Source organism: Schistocerca serialis, chromosome 3 (assembly GCF_023864345.2).
Source record: "Schistocerca serialis cubense isolate TAMUIC-IGC-003099 chromosome 3, iqSchSeri2.2, whole genome shotgun sequence".
NCBI classification, from domain to species: Eukaryota; Metazoa; Arthropoda; class Insecta; order Orthoptera; family Acrididae; genus Schistocerca; species Schistocerca serialis.
Window position 1 is genome coordinate 398,860,856 of NC_064640.1, and position 15,898 is coordinate 398,876,753.

Below are 15,898 nucleotides of genomic sequence, written 5' to 3' on the forward strand. Positions count from 1 at the left end.
CCAGACAACATGTTTCGTCATCAACAGTCCAATGTCGGTGTTGACGGACCGAGGTGAGGCCTAAAGCTTTGTGTCGTGCAGTCATCAAGAGTACACGGGTCGGCCTTCGGCTCCAAATTACCATATCCATGATGTTTCGTTGAATGGTTCGCACGCTGACACTTGTTGATGGCCCAGTATGAAAATCTGCAGCAATATGCGGAAGGGCTGTACTTCTGTCACGTTGAACGATTCTCTTCAGTCGTCGTTGGTCCCGTTCTCGCAGGATCTTTTTCCGGCTGCAGCGATGTTGGAGATTTGATGTTTTACCAGATTCCTGATATTCACGGTACACTCGTGAAATGGCCGTACGGGAAAATCCACACTGCATCGCTACAGTGTAGACGCTGTGCCCATCGCTCGTGCGCCATCTATAACACCACGTTCAAACTCACTTAAATATTGATAACCTACCATTGTAGCAGCAATATCCGATGTAACAACTGCGCCAGACACTTATTGTCTTATACAGGGTGTTACAAAAAGGTACGGCCAAACTTTCAGGAAACATTCCTCACACACAAAGAAAGAAAATATGTTATGTGGACATAAGTCCGGAAACGCTTACTTTCCATGTTAGAGCTCATTTCATTACTTCTCTTTGAATCACATTAATCATGGAATGGAAACTCACAGCAACAGAACGTACCAGCGTGACTTCAAACACTTTGTTACAGGAAATGTTCAAAATGTCCTCCGATAGCGAGGATACATGCATCCACTCTCCGTCGCATGGAATCCCTGATGCGCTGATGCAGCCCTGGAGAATGGCCTATTGTATCACAGCCGTCCACAATACGAGCACGAAGAGACTCTACATTTGGTACCGGGGTTGCGTAGACAAGAGCTTTCAAATGCCCCCATTAATGAAAGTCAAGAGGGTTGAGGTCAGGAGAGCGTGGAGGCCATGGAATTGGTCCGCCTCTACCAATCAATCGGTCACCGAATCTGTTGTTGAGAAGCGTACGAACCGTTCGACTGAAATGTGCAGGAGCTCCATCGTGCATGAACCACATGTTGTGTCCTACCTGTAAAGGCACATGTTCCAGCAGCACAGGTAGAGTATCCCGTATGAAATCATGATAACGTGCTCCATTGAGCGTAGGTGGAAGAACATGGGGCCCAATCAAGACATCACCAACAATGCCTGCCCAAACGTTCACAGAAAATCTGTGTTGATGACGTGATTGCACAATTGCGTGCGGATTCTCGTCAGCCCACACATGTTGATTGTGAAAATTTACAATTTGATCACGTTGGAATGAAGCCTCATCCGTAAAGAGAACATTTGCACTGAAATGAGGATTGACACATTGTTGGATGAACCATTCGCAGAAGTGTACCCGTGGAGGACAATCAGCTGCTGATAGTGCCTGTACATGGTACGGAAACAACTGGTTCTCCCGTAGCACTCTCCATACAGTGACGTGGTCAACGTTACCTTGTACAGCAGCAACTTCTCTGACGCTGACATTAGGGTTATCGTCAACTGCACGAAGAATTGCCTCGTCGATTGCAGGTGTCCTCGTCGTTCTAGGTCTTCCCCAGTCGCGAGTCATAGGCTGGAATGTTCCGTGCTCCCTAAGACGCCGATCAATTGCTTCGAACGTCTTCCTGTCGGGACACCTTCGTTCTGGAAATCTGATACAAACGCACCGCGCCACGGCTATTGCTCCACGTAATCCATACATCAAATGGGCATCTGCCAACTCCACATTTGTAAACATTGCACTGACTGCAAAACCACGTTCGTGATGAACACTAACCTGTTGATGCTACGTACTGATGTGCTTGATGCTAGTACTGTAGAGCAATGAGTCGCATGTCAACACAAGCACCGAAGTCAACATTACCTTCCTTCAATTGGGCCAACTGGCGGTGAATCGAGGAAGTGCAGTACATACTGACGAAACTAAAATGAGCTCTAACATGGAAATTAAGCGTTTCCGGAAACATGTCCACATAACATCTTTTCTTTATTTGTGTGTGAGGAATGTTTTCTGAAAGTTTTGCCGTATCTTTTTGTAACACCCTGTATAGGCGTTGACGACAGCAACGCCCTATTCTGCCTGTTTACATACTCCGTATTTGGATACGCATGGCTATACCTGTTTCAGTGTAGGTTGGACAAAACGAGACTTACTTTTTGGATTATGTGCAAACGGCAAAGACTTAATACGTCAGTATCGTTTCATATCCGCAACGTAAACAACGGATACAGAATTTTCCTATCCCACGTAAAATAATAATGTGTGAAGTGAAACCAGTTTCAGTTCAAAACATTTGGATTGTTTGGGGGAAGAGACCATACAGCGAGGTTATCGGCCTCATCGGATTAGGGAAGGACGGGGAAGGAAGTTGGCCGTGCCCTTTCAAAGGAACCATCCCAGCATTTGCCTGGATTGGTTTGGGGAAATCACAGAAAACCTAAATCAGGATGGCCGGACGCGAGATTGAACCGTAGTCCTCCCGAATGCGAGTCCAGTGTCCTAATCACTGCGCCACCTCGCTCGGTTCAGTTCAAAAGAGAGCGGGAGCTCTAATTTAGCAGTACATTTCTCTCTGTTGAGATTAGAAGACCTTAATAACTTTGTTTCGTGAAGTTTTCAGTCACCACGTTATCACAAGACCAGGGTTTAAGGTGTCACATAGAAGAGATGAACTGCATCATTTGCTTCCCCGCGTCAGGACCGAGGTCATGACTCTTGTTTAATTTCATAATTATAATCATGAAATATCTTTGTGGTTACAGTGGCGGGCGTAGTACTGCTGACATGCAGCCAACCATTCTTGACAAAGTTCTACATGTGCCCAACGAGCAACACTTTGAGCACATACCGCTTGTGACCCACCGCTACCACTCGACTCGCTGGAATATCAATCATAAAGCTCTCTTAATCGAAGTATAACCCTTCTTGTACCATATAATTTCAGGTGTGCAGCTGCATAAATTCAACTTCTTCGTCTAATATTTCAGCTGAATAGCGTCCAGCCATCTTCAGAGTGAGCCGAGGTGACTGACGCTCCAGCACTTGCTCCGTCCTTTTTACTCAAGGACCGAACCACTGCGCATGCTGAATTTATGCGGATGCACTTCCGAAATTTTATGGAACGGTCTTTGCGCAGCGATAAGATGAAGATGCATATAATCCTTCTTATTTGTAAGCACCAGTTTAAGGAATAGTGAGTAGGATTAAGAGGGCTACTCACAGAAAAATAAATTTATTTTGTCCAATATAAGGAACTAATAATTTGTACAGAATAAGCGCTAGCCGAAGAAGGCATCTAAACGACTGGTATTAATAAGTAAAGATTTAAAAGCTAGCTAAGTGCGTAAGCGTCAGACTGCAGAAGTGTGGGACTCAGTTCTCAACCGATCCTAGGACTGTTTGTGCCATTCACCGTATCTTTGACATCTGACAATGATGCGTTAAAATGAAAAATTACAATGAAATGAACACTCTTAGCTGCTTACAGGGAAAATGTGTGCCCCGACCGGGACTCGAACCCGGGATCTCCTGCTCACATGGCAGACGCTCTATCCATTTTTTTAATCTCATTTTGTTCGTTTTCGTTCGTTGTATCTGCTCGGGGCGGACTTCGCAAGACACCCATTTCAGTTCGTCGTTGTTCCATTAACTCAGTTTTTTTTTATTACAGAGGGCAGCTAACCCTCTGACCGAACACGCTGAGTTACCGTGCCGGCTTATTCGGTGGCTCAGATGGATAGAGCGTCTGCCATGTAAGCAGGAGATCCCGGGTTCGAGTCCCGGTCGGGGCACACATTTCCATCTGTCCCCGTTGACGTATGTCAACGCCTGTAAGCAGCAAAGGGTGTTCATTCATTGTAATTTCATTCTAACGAGCTGCATGGTCACCGATGGTATCTGTTCTTTCGGACATGTCCGAAAGAACAGATACCATCTTAATATATATAAAATGAAAAATGTCAAGTTATAGATTGGTTCGTGCTCTACCTAAAACTCTAGTCCCGCTCATAAATGGCTCGATAAGTCAGCTCAACGGGCCGGCCGGAGTGGCCGTGCGGTTCTAGGCGCTACAGTCTGGAACCGAGTGACTGCTACGGTCGCAAGTTCGAATCCTGCCTCGTGCGTGGATGTGTGTGATGTCCTTAGGTTAGTTAGGTTTAATTAGTTCTAGGTTATAGGCGACTGATGACGTCAGAAGTTAGGTCGCATAGTGCTCAGAGCCATTTGAACCATTTTGAACCAGCTCAACGACCAAAAGAAGGCAGGGACATACCACCTCCAACAGAACCACGCCTACTACTTCTCTGCAGTGTTCTAAATTCGGGTTGACGATACCTTTACCTCACTGTGCTCGTAGCAGTAGACTACTCTTTCAGTTTGTCAACTACAGCTGTTACGGACTGAGAGTTTCATGTTCAGTATGTGCTTCCTACAATTTCCTCAGCATGACGTACTGAATCATTCACTTGAAGACCTTAATTAGTGCCCAGTACATACAGGATGTCCCAGGAGGAAGAGTCAGCATTCAGGGATATGACCGGAGCGATCATTTGAAGCAAAAAGAATCTAGTAAACATTAGCTCTAAAATGCAGTTGTTAGAGCTATGTGTTTTTGTTCCGTGAAACAAATCTCTTCTACTGCAAGCTCATTACTTTCTATATATTGAGATGTCGTCGAATGGACGAAAACAAGATAAAAATGTCCAACATACATGGTTTCTAAAGTGCGTATCTTAAGACCTATAAGCACTTGTTCAGTGGCGATGATGAGAAGGTGCTCATAGCTCTTAAGGTATGCACTTTAGAAACCATGTATGTTGGACATTTTTCTCTTGTTTTCGTCCATTCGACATCTCAACATATGGAAAGCAATGAGCTTGCAGTAGAAGAGATTTGCTTCGCAGTATCGAAGATGAAGCAATGCTCATAGCTCTCAAGACACGCATTTTAGAGAGAATGTTTATTAGATTTTTTTTTACTTCTAATGATCCTGTTATATCCCTGGATATTGTACATTATTACTGGGACACCCTCGATACAGTGTTTCTACCTTGTGGTTCTTTTTTTCGTTTTCCACCACCGTAATTCCATCAAATTAAGCAAGATCGCTGGTGTTTTAATTTTCAGTTCAGACAATTTTATTATCAGATGTTCATTTCTGTGCAAGCCGATGCTAGTCTGCGGAGTTGCACATCGCCTGATCTGATAACCAGTGATGAGTTACTGAATTTAATAGCAGAGAAAAAGAGTGTTATGGCAAAACTTAATTGAAGGTAGAGATAATTTGATGGGACACATACTGAGGCATCAAAGAATAGTAAGTTTGGTAATGAAGGAAAGTCTAGAGGGCAAACACCTAGGTTTCAATACAGTAAACAGATCTAGTCGGAAGTAGGCTGCAATAGCTGCGCAGATATTAAAAGACTTGCTGAAGATAGACTAGCATGGATAGCTGTGTCAAACTAGTCTTGAGACGTGACTACAACAGCAACATTCCGCAGTTACGTACAGGCTACCGTTATCTACTCAGCGCCGTAAGGTTAACGTCTGCTAGACAAGCTGTTCAGCCTACTACAAGGCAGCCACCTGGGCGAGGGACGGCAACGTAATGACAGGAGATCCCAGCCATCGTAACTGCCTGTTGACTGTGCTTAGGAACTAGCGAGAACCAGTCACAACGCAGAATTCAAGCAAACTATGTTATTCCTGCGTGCTAAAAGGTTTGTGTGACACCAAGTGGATGAATCGCAACTTTTCTTAGACACTGCGGCTATGTTTACCGGTTTCAGAGGTATCCCTTCAGTCCACTATTACTAAATCTCCCGTTATGTATGGGTGACGAATTATTCTGACAGCAAGTCAACAAGATGCGTACTGCTAAAAAGCGTTGCGATTTCGTGGAAAAGAGAGAAGATTATTCGTCCAACAGTTCATCAGAAACTTAATTTTATCTGCAGCTTACCGCTGACGCGTCAATCATGTTCATAACAGTTAGAAATTTTAGGTTAAATACAATTGCAATACGTCGCGAATTTCCCACGGCTTCAAAGTTGATTCCACATTTGAAGGGAAGCATGTGTACTGTGATGTGTTTCTGATAGCTATTAGTGCATTCTTAATACCGCTTCAGTATAGCAGAAAAGAGGACAAAGCCGTCTTCAGCCCTCAGGTTGGTTTGAATACCGCGTGGCGGCCGCTGTGGCCGAGTGGTTTTAGGCGCTTCAGTCTGGAACCGCGCAACCCCTACGATCGCAGGTTCGAATCCTGCCTCGGGCATGGATGGGTGTGATGTCCATAGGTTGGTTAGGTTTAAGTAGTTCTAAGTTCTAGGGGACTGATGACCTCAGATGTTAAGTCCCATAGTGCTCAGAGCCATTTGAACCATTTTTGAATACCGCGTGCTACTATCGGACATGATGTCCCTTACCTTCCTCTGACCTTTGTACTGACTTAACCAGACAGCTGTCGAGAGACCTACAGTTTAACGTGGACTCGCAATCACGGCCCAACTTGGCATTTTCCTCGTAAACAATTTATTACAGAAAAAAAACGAAATAAGTGACAAGTGCCACAACGAACCCTGAGATCAGCTTACGAGTGAACCACAAATTCTTGGATTTATGTTGTTCTGACACTTAACCAAGTAGCCGCCAACTGTGATATGCTAAATATTGTCTACATAGTAAATTTACTGCCAATATATCTATTATATGAAATATTGCAGTAAAATATTTGCATTAGTTAGTTATGTGTTTCGCTGTTCATATTCACGATAGACATTAGCATGTACCATGTGTCATTTAAACAACTGTCATATATACACACACATCAAAAAAAGTTTTGCATTACACCTGTTCCCAGAACTCCTGAAGACAGACGTTGACTGTGGATATTGTTGTCACAGACACAGTCCCTTTAACTGTTCAGAGATGTCACTAAACCCGCTGAAAGATGTACACAACCATTCATGAGCAGCGCCTATTAGACGGAAGGGGTCCGACAGCCGATCAGTTCCATTCATTCCACCAGGAAGGAGGTACACGGCTTATGTTTCCTGTATTTCAACCATGCCTAGACGGTCAATACTGCGGTTCGATCGCGTCCGCATTGTTACGTTGTGCCAGGGAGGGCTCTCAACAAGGAAAGTGTCCAGGCGTCTCCGAGAGAATCAAAGCGATGTTGGTCGGACATGGAGGAGATACAGAGAGACAGGAACTGTCGATGACATGCCTCACTCAGGCCGCCCAAGTGCTACTACTGCAGTGGATGACCGCTACCTACGGATTATGGCTTGGATGAACCCTGACAGCAGCGCCACCGTGTTGTAGAATGCTTTCCGTGCAGCCACAGGACGTCGTGTTACGATTCAAGCTGTGCGCAGTAGGCTGCATGATGCGCAACTTCACTCCCGACGTTCATGGCGAGGTCCATCTTTGCAACCACGACACCGTGCAACTTGGTACAGACGGGCCCAACAACATGCCGAATGGACCGCTCAGGATTGGATTCACGTTCTCTTCACCGATGAGAGTCGCATATGCCTTCAACCAGACAATCGTCGGAGACGTGTTTGGAGGCAACCCGGTCAGACTGAACGCCTCAGACACTGTCCAGTGAGTGCAGCAAGGTGGAGCTTCTCTGCTGTTTTGGGGTGGAATTACGTGGGACCGACGCACAACGCTGGTGGTCATGGAAGGCGCCGTAACGGCTGTACGATACGTGAATACCATATCTGCAGCATACTGGTGAGGCATTCGTCTTCATGGACGACAATGAGCGCCGCCATCGTGCACATCTTGTGAACTTCCTTCAGGATTAACGACATCGCTCGACTAGAGTGGCCAGCACCTTCTCCAGACATGAACCCTATCGAACATGCCTGGAATAGATTGAAAAGAGCTGCTTATGAACAATGTGGCCCAACAACCACTCTGAGGGATGTACGCCGAATCGCCGTTGAGGAGTGGGACCATCTGGACCAACAGTGCCTTGATGAACTTGTGGATAGTATGCCACGACGAATACAGGCATGCATTAATCCAAGGGGACGTGCTACTGGGTATTAGAGGTATCGGTGTGCGCAGCAGTCTGGACCACCACTTCTGAAGGTCTCGCTGTATCGTGGTACAGCATTCAATGTGTGGTTTTCATGAGCAATAAAAATGGCGGAAATGACGTTTAAGTTGATCTCTATTCCAATTTTCTGTACAGGTGATGCAAAACTTTTTTTGGCGTGTGTAGTTGTTACAGATAAATCTATATTACTTTATTTTTGTCGTTTACAGGTATGGAACTGACTACATACTTCTGTTTAACAATCTCCACACCTATACCCTGCACGTTACTGTAAGTACATGGCAGAGGGCCCATCTATTCAGTACTCTATGGTATAGGATTTATCAACAAGAAAACATCGATTACTCTTTCAAATCTGGTCAAATCGTCAAACAATTTTATATTCCTCTGTAGGTCAGTCCTTTGTGTGCCGAAGTTCGGTGCATTATAAGACAGTTCACATTATTCTCCCTTGTACTATTGCATTTGTAAATATCAGTCTCAGACTGCAGTAAAGAGATAAAAACATATTTCATATCATTAATGAACGAATATACTGTGAGACTACAGATAATAATTTCAACTCCTTAAAAATATGCCTACTTGATGCACATGATAGATAAGTTACGAATTTATAGGCCCTCAAAATGGGCAACTATTCTTATGCAGAAGTAGAGGAAGCTAAATTTTTTAGCAAGCCGACGAAATGATAATTACAATTAACGGTTTCATCATTACTTGCGCCACAAACATAGAATTTTCTTCGTAATTTGCTATTTATTTTTTCTGCATATTTATGGTATCACAAATCTACATGAGATGCTGTATTTCAATATTTGAACGAGACCATTTATGCAAGATGAGTTAACAATTGTCACTGAAGACAGTATATTATTTTCTGCGTTGACACTTCTTTACTCAGCTTAACAGAAATTCTTATAAGGTTTGCAGAAAGCACTGCTAATTCTACCTTTTAATTAATTAAATTGATTGGTATATCTCATAGAGCACGTTTATAAAACAAAGACGATTCTGTCAGTACCCTTTTTTTCTGTTTTCCTTTTCTTTTAAGGAAGTTAGTCATGAAAGATGTACTAAACAACGTATAACGAAATGGGGAAAGTGAACAGAAAAATTCAAGTGAAATTCAGAATTATTAGTGAATAAGAGGCATGTTGAAAAGTCACAGGGTCTGAGAGATTTCACTTGGCTCACTTTTGACGAGCAATTAATCATCAAAGCGAGAATATTAACTGATGATTCACGGTAATATGCATTTATTCTGATGATAAGTGAAGTTGTGAAAGGGATTACGAAACACATGGAATATAATTTTCCTTGGCCTTCGGGAAGAACTGATTACAGTGGTTTTAAAGTTTATTCGATACTTGTATTACAAGATAAAATAGCAGCAGGTTGCATTATAGTTATTTTTTTTTTTTACTGATCATCTGTTTAGTTATCGTTCTCCATTACATTTACGTTCATATTCCTGTTACGATCTCTCTGTGCAAAAATTATGTTCTTTTTATATTCACAGACTTTCACGAACCAGTAGTAGAAGTTATACTTACTCATGGACTAACACTGAAAATTGAAACTGAATTTTCATTTCTAGTTTCCAGAATTTGGCGTAAGAACAAATTACATTAAAACTGGGGACTGATTTGTGATAATCGCACCAAAACTATTTAGATCCAATTTTTGCATTAATTTTTGTTCGTCGGCTAGACAGTCTGTGTCGTTGAGCTTCAAATTAAATCCACACAACAATGTTATTCAGGTTTTCCTTCGAGGCATCGAGAGAAATTTGGAAAAGCACAAGTTCCACTGAATTACTTCTAGAGACCGTATCTAATACAGTTACTTTTATCTTCTGTTCGAACATCGCAAATGGTTCTGATTTCGTACTTATGCTCAAAAGATCCTTTTCTATAGTCATTCCTGTTTCTCGAAAATTACAATCAACTTTCATCATGCTTATTCAAAACTGTCTTAACGAGAGTCTTTTCTCGAAGTAAACGAAAAATTGATTAAAATACGCGCCTGCACTAATCGCAGAGCCTTCCTACAACCGCTTATCTGTCACGGAGTCGCACGATGCGTGAACGGAATTTTCCGTTGGAAACGTCCTTACTTCTTGTCTAACACTCGAGAACCATGTTCTTTAACTCGTAACATCAGGGATTGTACTTTGGTGGGAAGGCTTCCGTGGTGCTGGACGTCAATAAATATGCATAGCATTATCAACCCTGATAATCACTTTTGATTGAATTACGACATTATACACGAAGTGTAGAGTAAAGAGGAAAACATTACATTAGCTTATTTATACCAGAAATAAACAGTAAATTCGTTGAGGAACATATTGATGTCAGAGTAGAAGAAAATTTGTTGTAATTTAAATTCCTGGAATATGAATTAACTGCAAGCTCAAGTAATATGTCTTCGCATACGTAAAAAGAACAGATAAAACTGTAGACGTGTTGTCACCATCACAAAAAAGGAATAGAAAAGATGGATCTAAAAATGCACCTAGACCAATCTGTTTATATCTAAATTCATATGCTTATTTACACATATGCGCCATCGCTTTGCAAACTGATAGACCAACCTATAGCTAGCGAGCTTTGCCATTCTCCTCACGCGATGCTGAACAGAGCGTGTAAAGAAAGGAATTGATGACATAGGACTGTGATGAGAAGTTATTCGAGTCAACAGACCATTAGGGACTCAGGCTTTCACTGCGGTGTTTGTGTGCCGTCGCAACGACACCGTTTTGTTTCTACGGCTGCGTGTATCTTCTCAGACGTCCTCTCTACCTCTGGGAATTACGGAGTTCCAAAACGTGCATGTCTTGTGTCTCCCATGCTGAATGGGTATGGTTGTGGATTCCCTTTTCCTGTTTCACACATTCATAAAACTGCTAGGAACTTGGAAGCTAAAGTGTTTTTACAACAAGGTCTACGTCTTGCTGCGAGTCACTGTGAAGTGTGTCGCAGAGTATACTTTTTATTGTACTGTATCACAAAGTTTCTTCCATTTCCATTCACGGATGAAGTGTAGGAAGGATGATTGTTAATATGGATCTTCTGTGCCTGATTTTGTCTGCACTGTCTCTTCGTGATAGACAAGTAGTGCTGAAGAACGCTTGTAGTTCCTGCCCCGAAAAACTTGAAGTTTTCTAAGGAGGTTCTTCGACAGTCTGCTAGTAAAGATTTTTCAACATTTCTGTTACGCGGCCTAGCGAGTCAAATGAGCCAGTGAACATTTTCACCATCCATTTTTGTATACGTTCGAAGTCCACTGTTAACCGGCCTGACAAGGGCCCCACATCCACTAATCAGCCAGAACATTATGACCATACCTAATAGCCGGTATGTCCACATTTGGCACGGATAACAGCGAAGACGCGTCGTGGCATGGAAGCAAAGACACCTCGGTAGGTCGCTGGAAGGAGCTGACACCACATCAGCATGCACAAGTCATTTAATTACTGTAAATTCCGGGGGAGGGGAGTGATGAGCTCTGACGCGATTTCAATCACATCCCAGATGCGTTCGATTGAGTTCAGATCTAGCGGGTTGGGAAGCCAACGCGTCGATTGAAACTCGCCACTGTGTTCCTCGAACCACTCCATCACATTCCCAGCTTTGCGACATTGCGCATTATCTTATTGAAAAATGCCACTGTCGCCGGGAAACATGATCGTCATGACGAGTTGTACGTGGTCTGCAACCACCGTACGATACTCCTTGCCTGCCACGGTGCCTTGCACGAGCTCCATTGGACCCATGGATGCCCACGTGAGTTTTCCCCAGAGCATAATGGAGTCGCCTCCAGCTTGTCTCCGTACCTCCATACAGGTGTCAAGGAGCTGTTTCCATGGAAGTCGAAAGATTCGCGCCCTTCCCTCGACATGATGAAGAATGTATAGGGATGCAGCGCTCTGCCACTGCGCCAAAGTTCAGTGCCGATGGTCACGTGCCCATTTCAGTCGTAGTTGCCGATGTCGTCATGTGTTAACATTGGCACATGCATGAGTCGTCGGCTGCGGAAGTCGATCGTTAGAAGTGTTCGGTGTGCTGTGTGTTCAGACATACTTGTACTCTGCGCAGCATTAGAGACTGATGTTCGTTCCGCCACAGTTCGCCTCCTGTCCTGTTTAAACCAGTCTCCGCAGCCTACGACGTCCGACATCTGTAAACATTATGACGTCTGGATGTGGTTTCACCTCGGTTTCGCAAAGTGTTGAACACACTCACTACAGCACTCCTCAAACACCTGACAAGTAGTGGTGCTTCCGAAATGCTCGTACAGAGCCTCCGGGCCATCGCAATCTGCACGCGATCAAACTCAAATTGTTCCCCATTCTACACACAACATACTCACTGATGCGTGTCTGACTAGCAGTCATTCCTCGCCAGGTGACGCTGCTATCGCCTGGACGAGTTTACGTCGATAGTGTGTAGGTGGGCATAATGTTCTGGCTGATCAATGTTCATCAGCACTATTTAAGTTTGAGTACTATTACTGTTTTTTGTTCAGTCGAATTGCTATTTTCCAGTATCCTACCAATAGATCAGAAGTTTATATTTACATTTACGTCACCTGAAAGAAGTGTGGTAGCTGAAGATTACAAGGTGATATATCTGGCGCCTCTCTACGATGGTGTGGTATCTGTTGCAAGTTTTTGAGACACATGACAGCTAGAGCTTACTCGTATACTACGACTGTAGTTGAAAAACACTGAGAAACTGAGCAGGTCTACTGTTACAACAGTGTGGTTCCAGATTCAAATCGCGAAGAGACTTTCCGTGCTTTCTGTACATTGCTCCTTGCACACATTTGGATAACTTCAGTTAACATTCTGTCTGAGAGAAGTTGGTGCTCGCCTTTAATTATCTGGCTGTTGACTATACATTAGAAGATAGTGAAAAAGAGCAACATATGTCTGATGATACATGGCCTACTATTTAAATGCCATTTCTTTAGGTAACAGTACAGCACCGATTACAGAATTTAATTTTTTAAGAGAGCAGCAACAGCCTAGTCTAATGTCCAGATAGGTAGCCAATAGACAAACGGAAGATTGCAGTTGTTTCAAGGAAAATGCCTTTTTTGCATGCTGCACACCGAAATTTTTATTTTTATTTATGCACCCAGACGCGTTTCGCCTTTTCTTACAAGGCATCTTCAGTGAGTGTCAGGTAACTTCTAATTCATTGCATCTAAGCAAACTGCTTTTTATCATGTGGCAGCCAGGTGGACATCTTACAGTTCACTTTCAGTTCACTGTTTACGTTACACATCACTGTAATTGCCATCTTTTTAATCATGTGTAACGTAAACAGTGAACTGAAAGTGAACTGTAAGATGTCCACCTGGTTGCCAGATGAGAAAAGCAGTTTACTTAGATGCAATGAATTAGAAGTTACCTGACACCCATTGAAGATGCCTTGTAAAAAAGGCGAAACGCGTCTGGGCGCATAATTGAAAATAAAAATTTCGATGTGCAGCATGCAAAAGAGGCATTTTCTTTGAAACAACTGCAATTTGTATACAGCTGCTGCGAAAATGACCACTACAAGAAACTTGTTAAACGGAAGATTATTTATAACCGGATATTTTATACTAGAATGGAATTCTTAATCAAGATACTACGACTCTTATTATAGTAAAAAAGGGAAGCTGACATCGAAAACTTCGCGTCGCCATAGATTTCTCCCGTTTTTTGTACATTACAATCGGCATCATCATCAACATTATTACTGTTATCACCGAGTGAAGTGGAACAGTGGAGAGACTTCGGACTCGCATCCGGGAGGGTGGTGCTTCAAGTTCCTGTCGAACCACCCAGATTACATTTTTCATGGCATATGTCGGAATGGTTCCTTTAAAAAGAACATGGCCCATTTCCCTTCTCATACTTGCCCAACTCGAGTTTGTACCCATTCATTGTCTTCAACTGCCCGAAGTATGTAAACTGATCCACTGGCTCCATGTATTCAATGTACTATACTGTTTTCTTTCCAGTTCATGGGTTACACATTCTTATATGCTTATTGTATTTAATTTTCAGGCTTTCTCCGTTACGTTATTATGTTTATTGTGTAAGTTTATAAGCCCTCCACGTTTTGTACATATTAATATGAAACGAATTACCTTTCTGTTTATTTGTTTTTTATCTTCTTCTCTCTATTTATAAACTCTTGTTGTACGTATTAATCCGTGCCATTATATTGTTATTGCTTTCTCCTTTATTTTATTGAATTTTCTCTGTAATTGTTTTTGCATTCAATTAATCTGTGTGTATAATATTAATGATTCTACCATATTTATAATAATTTCATGTCCTTTACATGGAAAGCAAATAAATGAATCAGTGCAGATTTTCTAAGGCCATTTCTAGCAGACTTAGTATGATTATGTGTAGACTTTAACGTTCAATATGAAGTTTTAGAGCCAAAAGGTGTATGCAGAATGTCATGTCATGGTCCAAAGACCACGCTCCAAAACTCATCTTCTGCCTTCTGACTCGTACTTTATTTCGCGGATCGCATCATTCTCTTGAGATCTCGAAGCAATATTTCAATGGTCTGCCTTTTGGACTTTTCTCCTATACTTTTCATTCAAAGATGTTTGTAAGGTTGGTGTCGTGTTTTTTTTTCTTCGTTTCTTTAAGAGGTTGTCTTATTTCAACTACTTGTTTAACATCTCCTTCATTGGAAGCCTTTTGTGTCCAGCTCGTTTTGGTTACTTTCCTCCATATCCGCATTCTTGTTGCTCCCAGATGGTCTTTGTCTTTGTCTTCCATTTTTCTGTTTCACTTCCGGCGCACGAGTACACTCTCTCTTATCTTGATTTTCACGTGGTCGCTGCTTAAGAAGCTTCTTTTTTTCTGGACGCTGTGCTTACCAAGACCTAGTCTTAGATAATATCTGAATTGTATCTGTTATCTTCAGAAACTATGCTTCCCAAGCTGTTTCACTTCATCTATTTTTCACTTACCTAGTTTTATATTTGCGGTAGGTGCTTTCTTTGCATTTCTGTTTAACTTATATGATTTGAAAGAAGCTGCTGTTACTTCCAGGCCTCTGTTAGGTGCTCATTCGTGCCCGATGAACCAGCGGACCGGCTGTACGTTCGTCCTAACTACCTTTGTTTTCTGTTCCAGGTGTCCACAATAATCATATTAATTATGATGAAAGGGAACAGTCATGTCTAACACCTTGTCTGATTTTTGCAGCTCTTTCAAACCCATTTACGGTTATTTGTGTGGCCTGAAGCTGATGAAATTTTCAAATGAGCCTTATATTCTCGCAGTCAATCCCTATCCTCGTCATCAACTGAAACAGCAGTTTCAGTTTATCACGTCAAAAGTTTTAACAAACGTAGGAAAGTGACCCTTGACTACTTCTCCTTCTTCACAGGACAATTTTCAAATCTCTAATTCTTTCCTACTCGTATTATTCGTCTTCTCGAACTAAAACCAGACTGACTTTAATTTTTATTCTGCTCACTATTATGTTTACCAATATTTTCATCTTGTGGAATAGAAGGAAAATGAGTCACTAACAACTACATTCTGTAACATTTCTTAGTTTTGGTGCAGTAATTTTTCTACTTTTTATAAAATTTTCAGAAATTTCCGCTTTGTCAGAACATTCTTTGATATTCAGAACATGAAGCATCACAAAATGCTATTTAAAAGAGGACATCTTTGAATATATTCGAAGATTTTGGACAACTATTATAAAACGTATATTACTCAAAAGAAAAGATTAAGGCTGAATACAGAAGACGTGAAGATA

At 42.2% G+C, this 15,898-nt stretch overlaps 1 protein-coding gene and 1 non-coding gene across 2 annotated transcripts in view; both read left to right on the forward strand.

Annotated features, from left to right (window-relative positions):
- Positions 1-15,898, forward strand: part of LOC126470253 (cysteine dioxygenase type 1) — a 132,602-nt gene that overhangs the window by 46,663 nt on the left and 70,041 nt on the right. The window lies entirely within an intron of this gene.
- Positions 3,744-3,820, forward strand: Trnat-ugu (transfer RNA threonine (anticodon UGU)). Its single transcript has one exon. It is a non-coding gene; the product is annotated as a tRNA-Thr (tRNA).